The following is a 21,140-nucleotide window of genomic DNA, read 5'->3' as shown; positions in this document are numbered from 1 at the left end:
CACCTGAGCAGTGTACATTCTACCCATTGTGTAGTCTTTTATCTTTCACTCCCCTCCCACTTAGAATAACGGTCTCCAATTCCATCCAGGTTGCTGTGAAGGACATTATTTCATTCCTTTTTATGGCTGAGTTGTATTCCATGGTGTATATATATATACCACAATTTCTTTATCCAATCATTGATTGATGGGTATGCAGGCTGGTTCCATACTTTTCCAATTGCAAATTGTGCTGCTATAAACATCCATGTGCAAGTATCTTTTTGGTATAATGATATGTTTCCTCTGAGTGGATACCAGGTAGTGGGATTGCTGGATAAAATGGTAGTTCTACTTTTAGCTCTTTAAGGAATCTCCACACTGTTTTCCATAGTGGTTGTACTAGTTTACATTTCCACTGGCAATGTAAAAGTGTTTCTTCCTGTCCCTCTGGTCATCTGTTTTTTTAAGGGATCTACCTGAACTCAACCATAACCCATTCCATCCACCTCATCTTGCCTCAAGCTAAGAAATAGGAGTGCGGAGAAGAAAACAGTACAGATAAGAGTGCTAGAAGGTTGTGTGTTTGAATAAGAAGGAACATGGATCAGGTTTCAAGTACAGTACCTGAGGCAGGTATGAGGTAGTAGCTAATGGGGTGAGGTAGGCAGAAAAGGCTTCTAAAGAAGCAGGTACTTGAGTTGGGTCTTCAAGGCCATAGTGAGTGGTTTCCCGGTGGATCTGAGAAAGGAAGGTGAGTTTAGAGAGAGGGAAGAGCCCGCAGTGAGGCATGAAAATGTACACTGTGCCTTCAGTGAGCTTGGTGGGTGGCAATGTCTGGATCCAAGTGTGTGTGGAGGAGACTTTGCACAATAAGGCCACTAGGCAGTAGGACGGCCCCCAGAGGGTTTTGGCTGACAAGCTGAGGGACATGCTATAAGGGTAGGGGCCAGGGGAAGAGATGGCTCCCTGGCAGTGGGTCCCCTGTGTGCTCAGCAGCTCATGGATAACAGAGGATAACAGGCCCGTACCTCCATATTGCCCAACATGTTATCACATCTTCAGTTTGGAGAGAAGAATTAAATTCGTCTGAGTTTATAATTTACCAGATGACTTTGGATAAGCACATATTTGGAACCTCAGATAATTCATCCATTCATTTGCTCATTCAGAACAGTTCTTGCGCATCACTTTATATTCAGTGCTGCTGAAGTTTCTTTGGGGGCTACACAGGTTAGTAAGGCTTGGTTTTCATCTCAGGAACCTTATAGCCAGAATGAGGGAGAGGTGAGTACTAACTCCACAGTGTTATCCCAGTCGCTACTCATTTCCCTTACCACCACCCCTTCAAACACTTCAGTGTACTTTCAGCTCTCAAGAAAAATGCAAACTTTCATCTGGGCCTAAGAATCTCTATATGAACTACCCCTGCTCACCTCTGGAGAGGCATCCCCTTCCACCACCCTCCCCTCCTTCTTCTCTATCCTTATTGCTCCTTTCAATGGTCCTGACAGGATCCCTTTCAGCCACAGGCCCTTAGCAAATGCTGCTGTCACGGCCCAAGTCATCTTCCCTGGTTCATGCCTACTTCGGATTAAAGTTACCCCTCCGGAGAGTGTTCCCGATCAATCTGAATTGACCAAGTCCTTATTACACACTCTCGAACTCCATGAGATGTCCTTCATAGCTCTCATCCAAGTTATAATTAGTTTGCATTTATTTACACAATGGCTGTATTAATGTCTGTATTCTCCACCAGAATGAGAGCTTCATGAGAGCCAGGATGTGTGTTTTCTCAAAATCTGCTTTATTGTGGTCTAATTTGTGTATAATAAACACACCCATGTTAGGTGTACCTATCAATGAATTTTTAGAAATTTATTTAAAATGTCTATATTTGTGTAACCACCAGCACGGCAATCAAATACTGAACATTCCCATCACCTGAAGAGGCTCCGCAGTACCTCTTCTCAGTCTGTCCCCACCCTCAGACAACCACAGATCTGCTTTCTGTCCCTATAGACTAGGTTTGTCTTTTCTGCTGCGTTGTATGAATGGAATCATATGGCAGGCATTCTTTTGTGCCTGGCTTCCACCACTCAACATGGGGTTTTGAGCATCATCTGTGCGGTGTGTATTAGTAGTCTGCTCCTATTTATTGCTGAATGATACTATTTTCTGAGTGGCTCATGGGGGTTACCTCTGTCTCTTCATGCAGGCCATCAGCTTCCTGGGGGCAGGGGCCACATGTGCTGATACTCTGACACTTGTTATGAGTCTGACACATAACCAACCTTTGAGGGTGGCACAGTCCATCTTCTCTGACCCAGGGTGTGGGAGTGACTCTGTCCCCACACTCAACAGTCACACACAGCAGCCCTTCCCCCTTCCCTCCAAACCTCACAAGTTAAACCGCTGGGCCCAGCAAGCCCAAGCACATCTGCCTCCCTTCAGAGTCATACTGATGCTTCCAACAGCCACAGGGAGAAGTTCTGGATCGGCCATGGTGATGAGGGGGCAAGGCCGGGTGATCATGGAGGATTCCCTCCAGCACTGTGAACTTTGATTTCCTTCTTTGTCAAGTGGAGACACCAATATCCACCTCACAGGATCATTAAGGGGGCCCATGTGTGTGAAGGTGCTGTGCAGAGTAGGAAATACAATGTGGTACATTGATGGTCAATTTGATCACTTAATTTCACCCCGTCCTGAGTTAACTGCCTGTGTTACCCTTTCTCTCCTGGACCTTCAGTTTCTGTTCCTGTCAGGTGAGGGGTTGAACTAGAGTTCTCTAAGCTGCCTTCCATCTTGGACCGTCTTGGATTCTAAGTTGTGGAGCAAGAGAGAAGGGGCCTGTCTGGTTTTCCAGCATTGGAAAAATTGGGGTGATTTTTTCGAGAACAACTGACTGCTTTGAAAATTCTCTTCATGGGTAAAGGAAGTCAGCCCCTAGTTTCCAGATCAAGCCAGTGTTTTGCATCCATAGGCCTAAATCTGTAGCTATTTCCAAGCCCATTAGGGACAATAATAGAGCTCCTTATTTCCGGGTGTGCTGGCTGGTGCGACAAAGCATGTGTTTTGCTGGGAACTGGAGCGTTACGGGGGATAAATGTGTCCCAAGTCACTGGCGGAACAGGAACAGCATTTCATTTTGGAAGCCAGTAGTTAAGTTAAAACCACCTCTATGTGGGCCTATTCAACAGAAGATCCCTGGGTACCTACTGTGTGTTAGGTGCCTTCCATATATTGTCATTCTCAAAAGCTCTATGATAAGGACATTGGGCCACATTTCAAGATGGAGAAATGGGCTCAGCGGGGCATGCCTTTGCACATTCCCTCAGTCAGTAAATGGCCAAGTAGGGGCCAGAATACCAGGTCCTTTCCACTGTAATAGGCCCTGGGCTGGATACAGAGGCTGTAAAAATAATTCAGAGACACTTGAGTTCTTTGTGGCCAAGAAGAAAAGACAATAGTTTAATATTTACTAAAGAGAAATCCAAGAATGTCAGGACATCCATAACTTAACCATCTAATTTAACCCCCTCATTTTACTGAAGAGCAGATGGAGGTCTAGAGAGGTGATCTGACCTGCCCAGGTGACAGGTGGCTGGCCACAAAGCCAGAGCTGTTACCCAGGGCTCCTGACTCCCAGGTTAGAGCTTTTCACTGCTGCAGTGCCTAACTCCAGGGACAGACTGGGAGACTGTTGCCAGAACAAGGAAATGGAGAAGTAGGAACAAGGCTAATTCCAAGTCATCTGTCTCCGTATTCAGAGTTCAGAGTAAAGAAAAACAGAGTTCCAGGAAACCGTCAGTGGAGACAATTTCATAACCACACTTTTAAAATAGCAAAATACCATGTTCTTTTCCTGTGACCTCCTGCAGACTCAAGGACAAATTTCAGAACAGCCATTTAGTGAGATTCTGGTTCCTTACTCCCGACCCTTGGACACCCTCACTTATTAAGACCCTAAGAGATCCTCACTCACTAAGACCCAAGTACTTCTGAGCAGAAATTCCCATTTTGGAATTTTCCCATTTTTATTCCCAGTGGCACCAAGGACTTCATTTACTATTTTGCCCCAAACACCCTTTGTTTTGAAAGTGTAATCATTAAGTTGTCTTTATTCATCAGTCACAAATCGTTTTTCTCCATTTTATCTTAAAGACAAATAGAAACTTTGGATCAGTGTGAGATGGTCAGGGAATTGATGGTTCTAATGATAGCTGCCCTTGACTGAGCCCCAACCACCTGTCAGGTGTTCTGCTGAGAAAGCGTCTGACTGCGCTTAGCTCATTTGACCTTCCCAACAACTCTTGGAGGTTAGTACCATTATCCTCATTCCACAAATGTAGGGACCAATGTTGAGAGAAGGCCATCTCAATAGGAAGTTGCAGGGCTGGGGCATCTGAGCCACTGAGCTATACTATACAATTTTCTTAGTCTCTGCAACTTGTTGAGGCCAAAAGAGCACTTGCAGACACATTTGGAACCTAGGGCCCTTGACTGCCTCTGAGCATCCTGAAAGAGTAGGCCTCCTCTGAGAAGCTGAGGGGGCTTAGTTGCTGTAGAGGATGAAGGTAAGATTCAGGTGGATCTCAGCCATCCTGGGAGCACTTGGCCAGGGCCCACTGGGCCCCTTAACATTGTGCACAGTGACTGCTCACTAAACCAGGACCCAAGCATCCCACAAGTGGGAAAGGTGGGTTGCACGACACATGAGGCAAGATAGATGGGTTTGCATGCCAGGCAGACCCCCATCTTGTCTGAACCCCAGATTCTTTTACTGAAGAGCTATGTGATCTTGGGCAAGGGTTTTCATCCTTCAAGCCTTGGCTTTCTCACCTGTCCAATGGGGCCAGTACAACCTACCTCAGTGTTACTGCAGGGGATTCAATGACAGCAGACATTGTCCGATGCTTGGAAGACAGCAGGTGCATAATAATTGAGAGCTGCCATCCGTGCTACTTTCCAGGTGGTGCTCCAAGAGCCCCCTTGACTCCACACCTGAAATATTCTATGTCTGCCTCACCCAGAGTCTGTACTGCACTGAGACTAAGCTGCGACTTTAGTCATCTCTTACACCAGCATCCAGGGCCAGAGCAGCCCTCTGGGCATCACTGTTCCCCACTTCACAATCTGGGTAGTAGCTTGCCTCCTCATGCAAAGACTTGGGGCTCTGCTGTCCAGGACAGTGGTGCTGGACAGTGACCTGGAGACGCTGACAAGCAAATCAGTTGGAGGCAACAGAGAACGGAGAAAATATGGAAGAGAAGCATGGGAGAGAGATGTGGGGAGCAATCTGAACTCCGGGAGGCAGGACGCTGTAGTCAGTGAGGGACAGGGGTCTGGTGTCCTACAGACCTGGGTTGAAAGTCTGGCTGTCCTCTGCATTAATGTATCTCTCTGGACAAGTCACCAGCTCTCTCTGAGTTTCAGTGTTCTCATGTGTAAAATGAGGATACTAATAGTTCCTCCTTCAGAAGTTTGTTTTTCGGGAAGATTTAATGAGATAATGTATGCAAAGCACAGTGCCTGGCTCATAGGACGTGCTCAATATGACAGCCATGATCATCACAATGATGATTATCTCCTACTAGTCCAGTGATCAGTCAGTTTTCTCAAAGGCTGTGTGTGGGCGGTATCATCATGCTTCCCATTTTACAGATAGGGAGGTCAAGGGGAGGGGCAGAGCCACTCGAATAAGTAGATCCTTTTGCTTGCACATGCTGCCACCCAGGTGGGTTCTAGCTGGGCTCTGGGTGCTTGTTGGCCAGAGGTGCCATGTGCAGGAGCAGAGCCATTCCCAGCCTTTTGATCCCCTTCCCTCTGGGACTGTCCCACACTGAGAAGAAAAGCTGCAGGAGCTGACCTCAAGGGGGCAGCATGAGCTCTGGAAACTCCAGGCTGGCTGCAGGGACTGGGCTGAGCCGGCTGCAGGCGGGGAAGCAGGTGCATCCAAAAGGTGATCCAGGGAGCCTGGGTAGGGGCTGGCTGGCTGGGTCCCAGGCTGCTTGTGCTGGGAGCTGAGGCCAGGGCTGGGCTTTGAAAGAGAAGGAACCAGAGGGGCACTGAATTAGGATGCTTGGCCCCCTGCCTTGCAACCCTCTCTCCCCACTATTTCTGTTCGGTGAATAGAGGCTGAACATGGCCAGGCAACATGGGGGATTGAGTGGGACGCATTCCCAGACCTTCAGGGAGTGAGGGAGCCTGGTGCAGCCTGGGAAGTGGCAGGGCGGGGTGTCATGCTAGATGGAATCTGGCTGAAAGAGTATTTCCCAAGCCACTAAGGGCCACGCAGAGCCCAGGACAGGTCTTAGGCCTGCACTTGGGCCCCTCTGGCCTCTGCTCACCTTGGGGCCCACTGAGTGCCCTGTTTCTAGGCCCTTCCCAAGTCCCTGAGTCAGAATTTCTGTCTTTTTGGCCAGCAGTCCAGAGGATTTCTGTACAGGTTCCTATCTAATAACTGTGCTGATGACAAAAATACCTGATAGAAGGGCCAGGAGGGAATATTGGGACTATGTATTGATCACTCCTTGCTAGGCCCTGGGATAAGTGCTCCACAGATATTGCTGTTTGCATTTTCCCCTTCATGACAGTCCTTCACCTGCTCCTTATGACGATGGAATGCACTGGCTCAGAGAGGTGAAGTAACATGTACAAGGGCACACAGCTGCCAGACCTGAGGCAGATCAGAACCCAGGGCCATCTGGTTCTAAAGCTTGGGAGCTTTCACTCCCAAGTAACTGGGTATGGGGCTGGAGAGGGCAGCAAGGCTGGCATCTGGCCCACGGCCTAGGAAAGAAGCTGGGATACCCCTGGCCTTCAAGAGCGGTGCCTGTCACGGACCCTGCCCCTTGCATCCTGGCATTTGTTGAACACTGAAACACGTAAAACTTAAAAAAAACAAAAAACAAAACAAAACAAAAAAACCCCAAACAACAACAACAAAAAACTGATTAGACAGAAGAGCTGAGCCTTCTGTTTTCCCCTCCACCCTGGCCTCTTCCAGAGATGGCTCAGCCCCCCTGTTCAGACCAGAGTCCACATGGCTCTTGTACCTTGAACATTTTGGCAGGAAAGGGGCTGGGAGTGGGAGGAGAAGGGCTGGGTTTGAGGATCCCTGGTAATTCTGTCTTCAGACTCCTTCTGCCCGTCAGATGCTGGGCCTTCCAGTTCTGCTTCCCTTTGCCCTTGGATTTTCAACCGTAGTCTCCTTATTAGTAAAATGGGTCTCCTGCTTCTGGCTGCAAGGGCAATTTGCAAGGACTCTGTGAAATCATGTGGGAGAAAGGAGCTCCGGGAACCCGAATGTGCGGTATGAACATCAGTAATTACTTGGGACAACTGCTGAGTGCGTCTGGCTTTCAGAAATTGTGATCAGTTCAGGGCAATTCTCTGCACTGTCTCTGGATCCTGCTAGTCAAATTAGGCTCAATTAGTCTATTTAAATGATCCCTGTGCACGCTCTCTCTCTCTCTCTCTCCCCCCCCCCCACGCACCCCATTGTGTCTCCCCATCCTATTCCATCTCTAATCTGTCTCACTTCTTCACTATTCAAATTAGTGATTTGAATGACTAGAAGCCAGCAGTTTCTTCCCAGGCCCTGTGGACCAGAACTTGTTGAATTTTCAATCAATAGAGGCCCCTCCTTCAGGCCTCTATTGATTGAGAAAAGCCAAAGTTCTCCCCGCCTTCTTTCCAGTGCTTGCACCACCTGAGATTTCAGCCAGTTCATGCAGCTTGTCTACAAGGCATCAGTGTGCTCTCCAGCTTGCAGAGAGAGGAGAGAAGGAAAGAAGCCTTATGAGCGTCCCTCAGAGTTGCAGACAAGCAAATTGCTTCTTTTGGTTAAATGTGCCATTTAGCCAGAATGTTGATGGATTAGTAACAGGGAGAAAAAAAGACAGCACCGTTAATAACACTGACCATTCCTGAGGAGGGGTGGCCCTCCAGTGCTATCTACTTGCCCTGACACCAGACACCTCTCATTTTTAAAACTGCTCTGGTCTTCCCACACAAGATATCATCAGCATATGGCTCAACCCACAGCAGCAGCTGTGAGATGGCGATGGCTTTTCAATTCCATGGAGTCAGGCTGAGCTCTCAGAATCCCCCAATTTGGGCAAGCGCTTTCCTCTCTCTGAGCCTATATTTCCACTATATCTGTATAATGGGCACTTCCCATCCCTGTTCCCTAAATTTCAGGGTTAATGGAGGATTTGATGAGATAATCCTTAGAGGCAGGGTGCTTGGCACTCAGTAGATGTGTGGTCTTCCATCCTCCTGACAAACCTCCAGGCTCCCTAGAATGTTGTTGCATTGTAGGCAACAAGTTTCTGACTCCTCAAATAAGGGTACAAGTGGTACTGACATTTTCACTTGAAATGGCACTTTTGGGACTCTAACCAGAAAAAAATGAAAGCTTGTAAGAATGCATGTACATCGATGATGATAATTGCTGCATTGATTGTATTTGTCAAGAGGGAACTGGAAAATCTCCCCAAGACTAATATGCCTCAATAAGGGAGAGACTGAATAAGCTGAATACACTATGGCACTCTACTGTATTGGACTAAGCAGTTATGAAAAATAATGAGGTTTTTAAAATTGATCTGGAGAGATGGGCATGATGCATTCAGTGAAAAAGTATACAAATAAATATATATTTAGTGTGATTTTTTTAGAAAAAGCAAACCACCTTTTGTCCCCTTCTCTCCTATGTGTGGACATACATGTTTCCATGACCCTAAAGAGAAGTACGGAGTGATTCACACCAAGTGTCAACCTTGCTTATCTCTGAGTGGGCACAAAAGGAAGAGATGAATGGGAGAAAGGAGGTTTAAGAGTCTATTGAGACCGGGCGCGGTGGCTCACACCTGTAATCCTAGCACTTTGGGAGGCTGAGGCGGGCGGATCACGAGGTCAGGAGATCAAGACCATCCTGGCTAACACAGTGAAACCCCGTATCTACTAAAAACACAAAAAATTAGCCGGGTGTGGTGGCGGGCGCCTGTAGTCCCAGCTACTTGGGAGGCTGAAGTAGGAGAATGGCATGAACCCGGGAGGCGGAGCTTGCGGTGAGCCAAGATCGTGCCACCGCACTCCAGGCTGGGCAACAGAGCGAGACTCTGTCTCAAAAAGAAAAAAAAAAGGGTCTATTGAATGTATTTTTTGTCTTTGAATTGTTCACTTTTTTCTAAACACATACATCATTTTTTTTTGTAATGAAACGAAGTTGTTAGAAGGCCACTTCACAAACAAGTCCTCAGTGAATGAAATGAGTAAATGAATGAAATCTGATAATCCTACCATTTGCAATTCACTCTTTTGAGACAGGAGGTGTTTTCCTGTTCCAGATTCTTTACCAATATGCAAATACCCCTGGGTGGAGCTGATAAAGCCGAAATTGTCACTGATCACTAATCTGCGGCTTGTCGGCCTCAGGCCAAGATCAAAATAAGAGTGTGTGAGTGTGAGTGTGTGTGTGTATTTGCGGGGAGGAGGAGAGAAAAGTATCAAGGTAGACATCTCTGTGTGCCTGGCAACATGCTGGGTGTCTTCACACACACCTGTGCACTGAATACAAAAACAGTCCTGCAGGGATTCGATTCACTTCTTTTTATGAACAAGGGCACTAGAGCTTAAAGGGTTTATGAACATCTTGCCTAAGGTTCCATAGCCAAAAGCTGAGCTGGATGTGAATGTAGGAATCTTGGAGCATCAAGACAGAGTAGAAGGGTTCCAAAGTCCCCTGATATGAGCAGACTTCTGTTTAGTAAAACACTCATGATCATCATAAACGTAGTGATGACAGCTCATATCCATTGAGTCTTAGCTTTGTTCCTTGCTGACCCTCTGCTGAGTACTTCAAATGATTTATTTTAATTAATCCTTACAAGGACCCAAGGATGGGAACCATTATTATTCCCATTTTATAAATGAGGAAATTGAGGCACAAGAAGATAAGTAATTTGAGGAAAGAAACAAACTCAGAAAGTGAAGAGAAGGATTTTGAACGCACACAGTCTTAACTGTACCACCTGCCCTTTCAACCCCCAGGAGGACAGAGCTGTTCATTACAACAGCCCTGACCCTGGAACTGAGGCCTTGGAACTCTGGTCCAGGGCTCTTTGCACTACACCAGACTGATGTCAGTCCCCAGGTCTTGCTCAGAAACAACAGAGCCATGAAGAGGGAGGCTGAGAGACTCACTCTGTGTCCTCGAGTTTGCCCTGACCGACTTTATGGAGATTCCAGGAGTGACTCTGGTCTTGTCTGGGTCATCACAGGGCATTTTGGTTTCACATTCTCCTGGGCTTGCTGCTGCTCATTCCTCGTAAATCCAGCCACTGTGCAGCTCAGGCCTGACGCCGCGTGCCTCCAGGGTGGCTGGACAACCTCTTTCAGGGCTTTGTTAAGAAGGCCATCCTCAATACAAAAAATTAGCTGGTCATGGTGGCAGGCGCCTGTGGTCCCAGCTACTCAGGAGGCTGAGGCAGAAGAATGGCGTGAACCTGGGTGGCGGAGCTGGCAGTGAGATGAGATCACGCCACTGCACTCTAGCCTGGGCGACAGAGTGAGACTCGGTCCAAAAATAAAAAAAAAAAAAGAAGGCCGTCCTCATGTATCTAAGACAGCGTGTGCCGGAATCCAGCCATCTCCTTCCCAACAGAATGATTGTTGTCATTTCTGTCTATCACCTGAAACATTATTTATTTACTATTTTAATTTAAACTGAAAAAACCCTCAAACTTTATTTCTAAGAGGAAATCTCTATCACTGGTTATAAATGGACAACCAGCATGGCCATAAATAGAAGGCTACTGTAAAATGAAGATGATAAAAACAGAACAAAGACACTCAATTATAGCTAGGCATTGCGGCTTGCAGAAGTGCTATGACTTAGCAGGCCTGCCCTCTGCTTGTTAAAATGAGAGAGCAAGAGTTGCAGAGGCATTGAGACATCCTAGCAGCTCTCAAGACTTTTCAGCTTGATACTACCTGAAGGCCTGAGAAAGAACTAGAGACACCTCCCTCTGCTTGGGGCTGGTGGTTCCGACCTAGCCGCAATGGGAAGCACCGCCTTGGGACTTCTTCCTTCCTGATCCTCGGGTGTTATCTACGCAGCTCTCGCAACCTCTTGAAGGCCTTCTATGGTCATTGGCTTCTTGGGAAATGCTCTTGGCCAGAGGGCTTGTCTTGCCCAGTGATGGCCGGCTCAGCCGCCCTGTGTCTCAGACCAGCCCAGGCCCTCAGCCAGCTCCTGGGGCAACTTTGAGAGCTTTCCAAAGGAAGGGTCCATAAGGGCCACACACGGTGGCTCATGCCTGTAATCCCAGCACTTTGGGGGGCTGAGGTGGGCGGATCACCTGAGGCCAGGAGTTCGAGACCAGCCTGGCCAACGTGGTAAAACCCCATCTCTACTAAAAATACCAAAAAAAAAAAAAAAAAAAAAAAAAACATCAGCCAGGTGTGGTGGTGGGCGCCTCTGTAATCCCAGCTACTTGGGAGGCTGAGGTGGGAGAATCGTTTGAACCTGGGAGGTGGAGGCTGCAGTGAGCCAAGATTGTGCCATTGCACTCCAGCCTTGGCAACAAGAGCAGAACTCCAAAAAAAAAAAATGTGCGGGGGTCTATAAGGAGGTGGCATTACCACTAATAATAGTATTGCACCTAAGAAGGGAGTGGAATTAGAGACAAACTCTTTATCTTTTCTGTCACTTGATTTTTTTATAATGACAAAATATTTATATATTGCTTAATAATAAAGACTTTTCTAAGAAAGACAGCCCGAGATTCTTTCTTGTCTTGCAAGGGTTAAGGTGTCCTCTTTGGGCATTTGGGAGACAGTTCAGGTGAGCAGGCAGGAGCAGTGGCTGCTCTCCATGATGTGGCAGAGTGGGTCTCATGACAGCAGTGCCATCCTCACGGGGCAGGAAACAGGTGTGGGTTCCAGTTTTTTCAGTGCTAAGGAGACAGTGTGACTTATCCTGGAATTTGAATCCAGGCTGGGAACTTGCCAATGGGTGACCTTTGGCAAATTGCTCGACCCCTCTGAGTTTTCGTGGGGATTATACAACCTACCTTGAGGAGTTGCTGTGTACATACATGATGCCCTAACCCACAATGCGTGTTTTGGTGTCTTGGCAGTCAGTACTGTGCCAGGTTGGGCAAATCACTTTTCCTTCCTGGTCCTCAGTCTTCTCATTAACGAGCTGAGGATGTGATTAGATCTGTGGTCCACAACTAGGGCCACTGGTCAAACCCAATTGCCAGACTTGTTTTTTATAGGCCACAGGGTGTTTTCTGGTTAGCTGCCAACATTTACAAATCAGGAGATTGTACATAGGAATCTAGGTTTTGTGTGTCTCCTGAGAAATCTACAAATCTGGCAGTGTTAGGCCCACATTATGACATTCACTGGGAACTGGCTAGGGGCTGCCCCCAAGACAAGACTCACCTACTTGAGCTGTTTAGCTATTTAAGTTATTGGGTGTTCAATATTCACAGCAGCTGCAATTAGGAATGAGGTTAGATAGCTGGCCCCAGGTCATACAAATGTGAACAGGAGAGCCGGGACTTGAACCCACGCATTCTGGCTTTGTGTGTATTTATCTCCCCATGCTGCCTCCTGGTCAGGAAGCCAAGAACTGTACCAGGCACTGCAGAGACAGAGGTGGAGGCAGCCTGAGGCTCTCGGGGCTTTCTGCAGTCCTTTCTGTGCTGGGGAGGTGAGGGTTAACCTTACCTTCCTATCTCACTCAGGCCAGAGGCTGCCAGGATGAACTGTGCAAGAACTTGCTGGAGGTGGATGAAGCAAAGCCTCCTTTTCTAATGACAACTGGTGTTCACCCTGATAGCAACCGCTGGCCCTCAGCGGCCCCCCAGGGTGTGCAGGAACCCTGCACTGGCTCTGTTTTGCTTTGGCAGTGGAGCACACCTGCCTCCCATTGCTCCAGCCCTCCTGTTTACCCTGCAAACAGCCAAGTGCTCCACACCATCATTTAGAGGCCAGGGGGCGGCTGCCATGGGGCACCAGGCAGTCCAGTCCTGTTTGAGCTGTCCTGGGACCTGAGGGCTGCACGCGCCCAGAGCCCATTTGCCTAGGATTTAATGGGCCCCCACACCCCTGCTAGCTGCCGGCAGGAGGGAGGTAAAAGGGGAGGGTGCTGCTGGGCTCTGGGTGACTTGGCTCCTACTGAGCCCCATGACCTTGAGCCTCTGGGTCTCAATGCCTCAGTTTCCCCAATATAATCTGCCCTTCCAGGGCTCCAGAGAGCAGCAAGCTCCTGGACTCGGAAGATTCTGGTGCAGCATCTCTTGGGAGCATGGCCGTAGGACCCTGAAAATTAATAGCTTTCATTGTTGTTAGCAGAGCTCAACAAGAGGCATTGGACTAAGGCTTTCAAAACTTGTCATTGAAGTATAACATACTTTCAGAAAAGTGTGCATATCATAAATGTGCAGCTCAATGAATGTTCACACCCCAAGCACACCTGTGAAATTAGCACCCAGATCAAAAAGCAGAATACCCCTAGCACTCCAGAAAAAGACCTCATACTCACCCTCCAGCCACAGCCACCATTTGACTGGCATCGTCTCTTTAGTGCTCACCACAATTCCGTGAGGTTGATACCAAATCACTCCCATTTTATAAGTGAAGGAACAGGGCCGCAGAGTGGTTGACCACACCTGATAGTGATTGGGCCAAGATTTGAATCTAGGCCCTTTATCTCCAGAGTCCACACCTGAACCACTGTGCTGGGAAAAGGGGCAGGCCTGGGTTAAGGTACAGATAGGGCCTTGTCACACACCCACCCTTGCCTTCTAGGAACTTCCACGTTCAGGGAACTGAGGTAGAAACTCTTAACCACCCCTCACGTGTGTCAATGTTGTGTTATTTCTCACCTGTCTGTTCACATTAATAGGACAGGGACCGTGTCTTGTTTGTTTGCCACTCAAAGCCCTGCCAGATGCCTGGAATGCAGCAGGTGCTCACTAAATATTTATCACACAAGTGAATGAATGAATGAATGAGGGAATGAATGAGAAAGAAGGGAAGGAATGATGGTAGAAGGGAGAGAGGAAGTGGGGGAAGAAGACTGAGGGCAAGCTCTTTCTCCAAATTTTAAGCTCTGCCTCTCTTACCCGCCTGATGCTCGTTACCGCAACTGAAACTTTGTTATAGGCTTCCATTTCTAAAATGTCTTCTCAGCTCAGCCCTATGCCCCCTAAGGCCACAGTGGCTATTATAATGTTTTCTCCACCTACCTGATGGTGGGCATGGGTCAGAGAGGGTAATGGAATCAAGGTCACCTCCAAGGGCCCCCTGAGCACAGTCTCCCCATTGCCGCCCCCACACTTAGGCCTCCCTCTTCCCTAGCTGTACCCCAGGCGTCGCATCCCTCACCTTTGCTCCTGCTCTCCTTCTGCCTGGAGAAAACTTCCCTCTGGTCCTTACACTTGGCAGGAAGGGCCACACTTCTTTTTGTTTTTCTTTTCTTTTTTTTTTTTTTTTGAGATGGAGTCTCACTCTGTCGTCCAGGCTGGAGTGCAGTGGCACGATCTCAGCTCACTGCAACCTCCGCCTCCCAGGTTCAAGCAATTCTCCTGCCTCAGCCTCCCAAATAGCTGGGATTACAGGCATGGGCCACCACACCCAGCTAATTTTTGTATTTTTAGTAGAGACGGGTTTCACCATGTTGGGCAGGCTGGTCTCGAACTCCTGACCTCAGGTGATCCACCCGCCCTGGCTTCCCAAAGTGGGGCCACACTTCTCATCATTTGAGATTCCACTTGTGTCATCTCCTATCTCTTTTAAAAATATATATTATTATTATTTTAATTTAGTAGATTTAAGGGGTAGAAGTGCAGTTTTATCACGTGGATGTTTTGCATAGTGGTAAAATTCGGGCCTTTTGTGTAACCATCACCCAATCAGCATACATTGTACCCATTAGGTAATTTCCCATCCCTCACCCCCCTCCTCAAGACCATCCCACATTTCCTCTCTCCTTGATTCCCTTCTTCTATGATCTCACCTCCCCAGAAGCAGAATGCCTCCCTCCTGCACCGCCTTCCTCTGGTGCTGTAAACACACCCCCATAATCATTCACATCTAGTGAGCTCCAGTGATGGATTCCTGAGTCTCTCTCCCTCATTAGATTCTGTGCTATGAGGGCAGGATGCGGAATCAAATTAATTGTCTTTACGCTCTGTGTTTCTCATAGTGCTGGGCATAGAGCAGATCCCAATAGGCATTGACTCCACCAAGTAATTAAAGAGTAGCTATCTGACTCAGATCCTTGATGCATCAACTTCTACCATTCAAGCATATTCTTTGTAATACACAAAATTCAAATGCCCACAATCTCTGCAACTCAAATTTATTCTTTTCTAAGAACAGACATTAGAGGGTGCATAGGGAGAGGATATGGGTCATTTAGGAGAATGGAGAAATTGACACTAAAAGGGCAAGAAGAAGAGAAGCTCATCTTCACATCTTCCCCAAGGACTGGCCCCAAGATAGGCTTAGTGTTCTCCACCCCCTCCTTCTGCTTCTCTTCCCAATGTTTTACAGCCAGAAAACCGAATTGTGTCTATTCCTAACTCTTGACACTTTTGTGTTAGGATTGTATTACCTGGGAAGTTAGGAGATCTGGGCCCCTGTTGTGTGACCTTGGCCAATGCCAAGCTCTTCTCTCTGACCTTCTGTTTCCCTGTTGGTGAAATGAGGGGGGCAAGGATCAAGATGCTGTTTACAGGGCCCTCTGCTCTGACATACTGACTCCCCTACAGTTTCTTTGGATTGTGGAGATATTCCTTCCTCCGCTACTGGAAGGTATAAGTGTGTCTAACTCTTAAGTTAAAATAAATTGTGTCAGGAGGGTTTTCTGAGGCTTTCATAGAAGATGTTTCAACAAGACTGGAGATTCCCTAACAGTGACAAAAACAAAACAACAATAAAATAGCTATTATTTATTGTTTGCTCGTGCCAAGAGTTCACCATAGCTAAGAGCAGTGAATCCTGATAATGCCCTGTGAGATGGGTGCTGTGTGTTCCCAGTCATACGTGTGAATACTGAGGGCCAGAGAAGTAAAGTCAAATTTGTCCAGATTTACTCGGTAAACAATTGGCAGAGTCAGCATTCCAAACCAAGTCCGCTGGATTCCAGAACATGGGACCTTAAGGATGAAGCTAGACCCCAGCTTAGACCTCCCTCTGTGGTAGCACATTTCTTGAGGGAGGGCTTTTAACACCATGACTGCTTATTGATTCTTAGCCAGAGCCAATGAGGCCACCTGACGAAATTTAACTAGCTGCTGTCTCAGAGAAGGAAACTGAGACATAGAAAGATTTAATGACTTGCACAAATTGGTGGTTCCCAATATTTCTGCATTCATGGACTACTTCGGAATATTGAAGCCTGAAGGGCATATTCAGAAGGATGACAAAGCAAACATCACATTTTATTAAAATAAGTTTGGGGGATATTGATGTTTTGGGTAAGTGTTAATTAAATACATGAATGAACACATGAGCAGAGACATGCATTTTTAGCTCTGCCTCCTCACCACCTTCTCCAGCGCTGGCCACTCTGTAGGCCCCAGAGTCTACTTCGTTGATGGAAGAAGTGACAAACACACTGAACGACACCCGAGATCTCAGTGACTCACCAGTTTCTGCCTGGAGGCTTGAGATGCTGGGATGTGAGGTGTGGCTCAGACCCAGCAACTTTCCATGACTTCCTAAGATTTGCAGTTACCACCAGGGCCAGAGAAAGGCAGTGGGAGGCTCTAAGAACACCGGTTTCAGAGCCCCAGACCCACAACTTTTCAAAATGTCTTTCTCAAGTTTAGAAATGCTGGAATGCTTTTTGCTTCAAATAACAGAAGGCCTGCCTAGAAGTGGTTTAAGCAGTGAGTTCATTTACCCTCCCACGTTACAAGAACTCTGAGCTACGAAAGTTCCAGAATATCCCTTCCATCTTTCTGGTCCTTTGCACATTGGTGTGATCTTGGCTTATCCCCTCATGGTTGCAACGTGGCAGCTGCAGCTTCCAGCATCACATTCCCATGTCAGTGTCTGGCATGGGAAGGTTGTTGGGAAAGAAACAAAGAAGGTTGTTTGTTTCCATGAATAAATTACATGCCCATGTGTAAGGAAGCCTGGGCAAGACAGCATCTACCATTTTCAGCTTCTAAGATGGAAAGCGAGCTCTGTCTGCAAGGAAGAAGTGCTTTGAGTTGCGGGAGGGTGGCTGTTGGTTAGGTAATCAGTTGTACCCACCACAACTGACAAAGAGGAGTCTATTACCCACTCCTCCAGTATAGCTCTGCAGCCACCTCTCACATGGGACAAGGAATGATGGAGGCAAGCGAAGCTCCTTCTGGGGTCACATGCCCCAGCAGTGGCTTGTTCTCCGTTCTCCCCACTTGCCGCTCATTCCAGGCTGCCCACTTCTCCCTTGTCCCTACTCTGTGTGAAGATGGGGAGTGCGGGCAGGGATGATCTCTTACTGCAAAGACAAAACAATCCATAACATGCCAGGTCCTGGGCTGAACATCTAATCTGTTGTCTCATTCATCTTCACAACAATTCCCATTTTACAGATGAGGAAGCTGAGGCTTGGAGAAGTGAAGGGACTGGCTCAAGGTCACACAGAGTAAGGGAAGAAACTGGGGTTGGGACTCAGTTGTTGACTCCAGAGCCTGCCCTCTCAGAAGTTATTATTGAATCACCTTCACTTAAAGGCTCCAGGCTCCGATTCTAGAACCAATGAGCTGGAGCCCTAATTTTCATTCTGCCGGCATCTCCTTGGCTCAAGACCAAGCTGGCAGTGCCCCTTCTTTCCCCACCTGGACTGGCCTCAGCTGGTCCCTAGTCTAGGCTCTGTTGCTGGCCTGGCTCCTTTGCTCCTACCAATTATGTCTTTGTATGTGTCTGTCTGTGGTGGGGAGGGGGGCTAAATGGGAGTCACATCCACCTGCCAACTTCAGGAGAGCTCTCTCCAGACACCTCAGGCCCACAGCCTCCCCAAGGCCCTGCTCTGCTCCCAGGCAGGCCTTAAAAGGTATGCAGGCAATCAGACCCGATCTTGGAACCACCAGTGTGGAAAATCCAGGGGAACAAATCCTGTTGACTCTGGGCAGGTGCAGCTGTCACCGTCCCCAGCCCCAGGTTCTGGCTGGCTGGTCCCCTCCCTCAGGCTCAGGGACAGGCAGGGGAGGGCAAGGGTGCTGCGGGAGGATGAGGAAACAGGGTGCTGTGTGCCCTTAATGGCCATCGCCATGCCAGCCCCAGCAGGCCCTCTGCTGGAATGAACCTGTCCCCCACCCTAGAGGGAAAACCCACTGAACAGAGTGATGTTGCACCTGCCAAGTAAACACAGTGAAACATCTTGTCACTGTTCCTTTAAATAAAGTCCGTCAGATGCTCCCAGTCTCCAGGGTCTTGTTCTTTGGGAAGTGATCCCCTCCTCTAACTAGTTCCTGTAAGAAAAGTCTGGCTCAGAGGAGAGCTGTCAGGCACATAGCAAATAATCTACTGTATCCTGTCCATCTCACTGTGCACATCCCTGCCTCAGGATGTGAAATGCCCATATAGGAAGGGCATTGATCTTCCTCTTACAGTGGAGAACCCCTTGAAGTTGAGGATAGGAATCTGTCTCCCCACAAATATTTCCGGAGCCCTTGCAGGGGGCTCAGGATGTCCTCCCTAGCTTAGAGCACTGCACAGGCCTGCACCACTCTCCATCCATCTATCCATTTATTCATCTGTCCACCCACTGAGTGCTTGCTGAGTGCTGGCTGTGTGCATCCCATGCTGCACACTGAGGGTCCAGGGACCAAGACATCCCTGCCTGCACAGGGTGTACCATGCAGTAGAAGAGACAGACAGGGCAACTCATGATCAGGGTGCTAAGAGCCTGGAGTGAGGCTTATCCCCAGCTCTGCCTGGGCTTAGAGTTTAACTGGGCTTTGCAACATTTCAACGCTTTCAGGAGTGGAGGATGCTCTCAGAAAACACCCAAGGTAGGGAGTGATCAGATTTGTGTTTTGGGAAAACCACCCTGGACTTGAGAGGCGGGGTTGGAGGCAGACATTGTCTGAGAAGCTGATCCAGAGGTGAGACACGGCGGCCTGAACCGAGGTAGGAGAGGAGAGGGAGGGAGAATGGAGGGGATGGATTTGAACAATAATTAGGAGATAGTGCCAATAGGACTGAGTGAGAGATAATAAGGTGAGGGTGGTGAGGAAGAGAGAGGGTCAAGGGTGATGCCCACATTTCTGAGTTGGGCAGTTTGGTGGACATTAGTGCCCTTTGCTGATGAGAAAAGGGGTCCTGACAGAGGAGGTTGACTCACCAGGTCATTCTCAAGTCAGTGGAACTGGGACAGAGCTCAGGCTTCTTCCCAAGGTACTCCTGTCTCAGGAGACGATGGCCTTGGTATGCCCATGGGAGAGGGCTCCTGTGGGTTTGGGAGAGGGAGAGGGGAAAGGTGGTTTTCAACCCAGGGGATGTTTGTCAGTGTCTGGAGTCATTTTTGGTCATTGTGACTCTGGGGGCATGGGGAGGTCATGGCATCTAGTGGCAGAGGCATGGATGCAGCTACACAGCCTACAGTGCATGAGACAGCCTCCCACAGCCAAGAACCATCTGGCCCACAAGGTCAGCTGTGCTCAGGCTGAGAAACTAACCGGCCTTAGGGAAGCTGAACAGTGAAGATCAGTCGTGGCAGCAGTGGAACCAGATGCTTGCATTCAAATCTCAGCTCTACTGATTAGTAGGTGTCTGATCACGGGCAAGTTACTTGCCACTTACAGGAGCCCAGGCAGGTCCTGGTGTATAAGAGGTTGGCACTTAGTAAACGGTAGGAAGTCTCCAAGCTCATCCATGAATCAGCTCAGATGGCCACACCCTGGGAGTATGTGGAAGCTTACCTGCAAGCCCTGGACACTGGGTCAGAAACCTTTATGTAAAGTAGTTATGATCACAGTTGTCATAATGGGGCCCTTACGAAGGCAAGGCACCATGCAAAGTGTTTCACATATGTTGACTCATGTTACCTTCAGAAACCCTGCCAAGTAGGGCTTCTATTTCTAAATAGGGGGAATAAATGGGGGAAACAGGGACTCAGAGAGGTTGAGAGTGTGCTAGGCACTGGGAATACGTGGAAGAATAAGGCTCATCTGTGTTCTCTAGGACCTCAGTCTAGTTAAGGAGACAGGAAAATAAACCACTACTATTAACATTACAACAGTGAGTGTCATTTCCACTCAGCCTTGTCTGACACGTCTTCAACAAATAACTGATGAGCATCTACTACGGGCCAGGCCCTGTCTTGGTCACCCGAGTTCCTGCCCTCGAGTAGTTCACAGTCTAGTGGGCAAGACAGATTATAGGATGCCCAGGCGATGTGTGCCCACCAGCAGCTGTGTGACTTTGCATTTCCCAAGCACCAGATACTTACAGGCTTTGGCTCATTTAATCTAAAAATGTATCATGATGAGACATTATTGCTAGGCTCATTTTGTAGTTTGGGAACTGAGGTTGTGAAAGATTAAATAACTTGCCCAAAGTCTTACAACTGGTTTGTGGTGGAGCCAAGTTTGGGCCCCTGAACTTTTATACCCCAGTGTTCAAAGTCTCAACCCCTCCAATGGATGCCTGTCCTGTTCTGCTGGGAGACCCTGCTCATGCTGCACCCAGCGGCTCGCCTGCCACCCGAAGTCTGTTTGCTCCAGATGTCCCTTTGAACTCCATCCTTCTGGAAGTGACTGGCAATCAGCCCTGGGCCTGCTTAACATTGGGGAGAGGAGCTGTTGCAAGGTCCAAAGGCTGTGAGATCCTAAGAGATGGCAGCCAGAAGCTTGCTCCTGTGGGGCCCAGACGCACGATAGACATCTCCTGGGGCACTTCCTACTCATCCAGACAGGATGTCCTTGCACTGATGTGATCTTCAATGAGGAAAATAGGGGTTCAATCTGTTCTCTGAGGGAGGCTGTGGAAATGTGTGAACTAAAACAAGAGGAAGAGGAAACTCGAAATGACAGTCTCATAAAAGGTGCTCTCTGCAGGAAGCCAGGGAGGCTAATTTGCCTTCCCCAGTTTCGTTTTTCAAATGTCCTTCAATGAAACCCAGTCAAATGGATCCA

Source organism: Pan paniscus, chromosome 4, assembly GCF_029289425.2.
Source record: "Pan paniscus chromosome 4, NHGRI_mPanPan1-v2.0_pri, whole genome shotgun sequence".
Taxonomy (NCBI): Eukaryota; Metazoa; Chordata; class Mammalia; order Primates; family Hominidae; genus Pan; species Pan paniscus.
Note: the sequence above shows the minus strand (reverse complement) of the source record.